This window comes from Grammomys surdaster, unplaced genomic scaffold (assembly GCF_004785775.1).
Source record: "Grammomys surdaster isolate TR1022 unplaced genomic scaffold, NIH_TR_1.0 194, whole genome shotgun sequence".
Classification (NCBI taxonomy): Eukaryota; Metazoa; Chordata; class Mammalia; order Rodentia; family Muridae; genus Grammomys; species Grammomys surdaster.
The window spans coordinates 2791205-2795983 of record NW_021604639.1 but is presented as its reverse complement, the minus strand read 5'-3'; the positions used below and the strand labels follow the sequence as shown (position 1 = coordinate 2795983).

Genomic DNA, 4779 nt, shown 5'->3' with positions numbered 1-4779 from the left:
CTAATGTATTGAGTATACAAAAGGATCTATATAGGTATATGGAACAATGGATGATGCTCTATAACCCATTCAAAATTATCTGAAGGCGGTTCAGGGTTCAAGAGTTAGGAGCCATCCCAAGTGTCATGACAAATATCATTGGAGGAGTGTTACTTTTAAATTTCACAATGATTGTCATTATAATTAGAAAAAAGTTTAAGACACCTGTAGGATATTTGGCATAATCCTAACACCTCTCTGGGTGTGTTAACTTTGCATAGTGAGATTATGAATTTAAAGAATGCTGCTCTGTTGAGCTTTGATACTGCAGATAATGCCGATAAAACTATCCATGGCCAGAGGTCAGTATTTCCATTTTGGCCAAACCTCAGGAATTGCATATATAGCTTGATCAGGCTAGCCCTTCTTGTCCTGGGAATACTTTTATTCCTGCCCGTTGTGTTAAAGCTTGTCTCTAATTATATCAACAGGCTGGCAGCCAAAGTACATGACTTGAAACTGATAATGGACCCCCAGACAGAGTTATTAATTTAACAGGCTGGCAAGCCAAGGACGGGTAAGATTCTGCACAGAGCCTTACCAACCTAAGACAAAAGTGCATTGCTTTTGATAATGCATATTCCATGATGGGTAAGGAAGGCATTCTTGTCAGAATGACCGAAGACAGGCTCAGTCTTGTTAATGCAATAAAAAAGGAGGAGAGGTGGAGAGCCTTTGGGGCTGCTTGGCAAGAAGCTTACATGGGCCAAAGTCAAGGAAATGGGCTGCTTGGCAGGAATATGACATTGGCCAAGGACAAAGAAGTAGGCTTTAGGCAGGAATCTGATATTAGGCTAGAACAAAGAAGTAATTTCAGACAGGAATCTAAATTTTAGGCTAGAACAAGGAAGTAGGTTTCAGACATGAAAATGACTTTGGGCTATGACAGGGAAGTAGGATCAGATATTTTGGTCATCCTGATAAGCCCTTAGAAACAGTGATCATGGGAGTGTTCACGTAACTGGGTTTAATGCCTTGCTTTTTCTTTGACTATTTGTGTTTATTGTCTTGCTTGTTCCTTGACTTTTGTATTGTTAGATCCTCAACCTAGAACTGACCTTAATACATGCATGTAATCAAAATGGTATAAAAGCATAAAGGAAGAGGAGGTATAAGATATGGGGTTTCAGGGAGGGGAAATTGAGGAAGGGGATGACATCTGTATTATAAATAAATAAATTATCTAATAAAAAAAGAAAAAAATAAAATGTAAAATATCCAGTTAGCAAAAAAGGGGCAGTCTGGCAGTGTGCCAGAAACCTGTAAACCTAGCACTCAGGAAACACAGGCAAGAGGATCATAGCAAGTCAAAGGTCAGTGATGATAACATGGTGGCACATGCTTCAAAAAACAAAGTGGAACTAAACAAATCAAAACAGAAAGCTGGGCTCAGAGACAGAGAGTGGAGGATAAGTGGAGGATAAGATAGGGAGGATGAGTGGGGTGTTGGGGTGAGGGGGTGAGGGGTTGAGAGTGGGGGTGGGGGTGGTTAGGAGAGAGCAAGGGTTGCTGCTTTCAGGCTGGGTGTGACTGGCTGTCAGCATGGGGGATCAGGCTTTCAGGTGGTATTGCTGCTTCTGTGGTACCATGAAGGGACAAACTGCTGCTGAAGGTCCAGCATTCTAGTAAACACATCAGTTGAGAGAAACATGACAAGAGCATCATCGATTGTGTCCTGAGAATCCCCAAGAAGCAGGGCTTTCTTTATCTCTTTCTGGAGGGGTAACTTGGCCAATGTGATAAAGTACTTCCTCACCTAAACTTTCAACTTCACTTCCAAGGACAAATATTAGCAGATCTTCCTTCGAGGGGCAGTATAAAGGGATTGGGGGTGAGTAGGAGGTGGTGAGTATGGATCAGCATAAACAGCCCTGGTGCTACTTCATTGGTAACCTGGCTTTAGTGGGGCATCTGAGTCCACCTCCCCATGCTTTGCCTTCCTGCTGTACTTTGCTGGGTATGGCCAGCCAACATAAGCAAGGGTTCTTCCCAGCATGCATTCAATGGGCTGAGTGACTATCTCACTGAGATCTTCAAGTCTGATGGCCCAAAGGGTCTCTACCAGGGTTTCATCATCTCATCTCTATCCTGAAATCTATCATCTACAGAACTGCCTACTTTGGAATCTATACACTGCCAAGGGAGTGCTTTTAATTTCTAAGAATGTGCACCTCATTGTGAGCTGAACGATCATCCATATTGTGGTGGAAGTTGCAGGCTTGGTGCCCTATCAGTTTGACACTGTTTCTCCTAGAGTGGTGATGCACTACCGCTAGAGGAAGATTGCAAAAGAGGAAGCAGTCAACACTTTCTTCAGAGGTGGCTTGTCCAGTGCACTGAGAGGCTTGAGTGCTGCTTTTATATAAGCATTATATAATGAGATCAACAAATAAGTCTAATGTAATCAACACTCAGGCTTACTGGTCCACAGTGGACTTGGTTCACCGGTTCACAGATCCACTGTGTGGTTTAAGTGCTTTTAGGGAAATAAAAAGACAGATTTTTGGATAAAATCAGACCACAAAGAAGACCTCAGGAAAAGGCTTTGTTGTATTTTCTTTACATTGAGATTTCCACAGCAAACAGCTAGCTTATCACACTTGTACAATTGATTAAGCGAAGAACTGATTATCAAGAAGCAACTGAATGTGAATTATTAATAGAGACTACTCAGTATAAAACCAAAGCAAACCAGAAAGTGAGCTTCTTTCTAATTCCAATCTGTTAAGGGAGAGACAGTGTGTGTGTGTGTGTGTGTGTGTGTGTGTGTGAGAGAGAGAGAGAGAGAGAGAGAGAGAGAGAGAGAGAGAGAGAGAGGAGAACATACAAATCTTACAGTGCTCTACTAAAAAGATGGAAATTATCACGCAGTCCTAAAAAAGAATAGGTTCAAAAGCCTGAAAGAACTGAAAGAGAATGTGCTACCCAAGAGGCAGAATGACAACTGGGGAACATCACTTCTCCATGACTAAGGGCACCTGCAGTGAAGTACACTCTGCTTCTAAGCTAACAACAATGACAGTCTTTATCAAGCTTTTAAGCCAGACTCCATCTCAGTCAGTCTGCTGCAGTGTATCTATCACAGGCAGTTTGATTCTGATGGGTAATCACTAGTGATTTCTGAAACCATCTAGAGCCTCATACAGATGGAATCTTTCCCGATTCCCACTGCCAATGCAGTCATACTCCATGTAAAGATAAAAAATGCTAAACAAGATATACTACTTTGTACAGATAATCAAATTCAATACCTACAGAGGTTCCAGGAATGAAGAACAGCTAAAAGCTGAAGCAACTTGGTAAAGCCAAAGGCAAGTCCTAGCATGTCAAAGCTGAGCATAGCTTCATGTCCAGGGCTCAGGCTTTTCTTGAAGGGAGATGAAATCAGACCCCAAGTCAGAAGCATTTGAGAAAAGCCAAAGCTGCCCATCAGCCACTGAAAGAGAAGTTCTAAGACGGCCAAGAGTCTTAGAACTCTCCTCAAATAATGTATCCAGGCCCAAGCTACAAAGAAAGAATCATAATCAATACCACACTGCGAAGAAAGGACACATTTGCACAGCCTGTTGAAAATCAACATAAATATTTGACATAGAGTAGTAAATCCCATGGGCTTCAGAAGAAGAAGATGAAATGGCCTCTCTGGATAGTATAATGGTCCTGTAGTAAGATCAGTTTCTTCCCTGCTCTTAGTTACTACATAGTCTGTAAAATAGTGTCTTCATACTGTATCTTGTCCAAAGTAACTTCTTCTGATAGCTGCATTGGCTCCATCTTTGAGTGCAAGTGGAGAAGATTCTGTACTTTGTTATACATGTAGCCACAGGCACTGATAAATAACTTACTCCTAAAAGTAAAATGCTACTGCCTATATGCTTATCAAAGTATGAATATATGGGTATATTAAAACTGTATCAGCAAAGGCAGGCTCTAAATATTTTTAACACAGTGGACTAAGAAAGAATACCCATCTCTCACATAGACACCATTGAAGAGGAGGATATTTAACAATATGGTGGCAATAGCTCTACTTGACTTGTCATCAAAATACCTAGTGTGTTAAGAGACCAACAGGTAAAGGACTTTCCCAACTGTCCTCTGGGCTGCAGCCTCAGACTGTATCCCTCTGTAATTCAGCTTATTGGAATTACCATTTACTTGTCCATCGGGTCATCTGTCAAGAGCTGGTTCTGCATTCACTGCTTCAGTTTGATTTGGCCCTCTGCATCTCCTACAGTCAGGCTCTGATTCCAGCTGGGTTGTGAACGTCTAGGTTAGCCACTATAGTGATTCTCTGCACTTCTGGTGCTCTAAGCCTCTATTTCCAGCAAGGCTTCTATAAACTCTGCTGTGGTCTCTTTATCTCTTTTGTTGCCATTCTGTAGTGTACATATGTCCATAAAAAGAGATGTAATTATTGTGTTATACGTAGCATATGAGCTGATTAGTAATTAAAATTGGGATAAAAGATCTTGTGTATGCCAATGGTTAACCATAAAAAATATCAGGACTACTTGGAAAATTGCAGAAAAAAAACTTGACATATGACATAGACTGAGAATGTGTCATTTAGCAAATCCTGGTATTGTAGAAAAATGCAAATATAGCCTCCATCTTGAGGGATAGCTATATTTCTGACATATCACACTACTATACCTGACCATGGACTTCGCAGTGAGACAAAGAAATGAGAGACTTTGAACCTCATGTCATAAAAGTAATAACAAACTAGGAAAACAT

General features: G+C 41.0%; 1 pseudogene; it reads left to right on the top strand.

Annotated features, from left to right (window-relative positions):
- Positions 1 to 313: 313 nt before the first annotated feature.
- LOC114623161 lies at positions 314 to 2225 on the top strand (annotated as a pseudogene).
- Positions 2226 to 4779: the final 2554 nt, after the last annotated feature.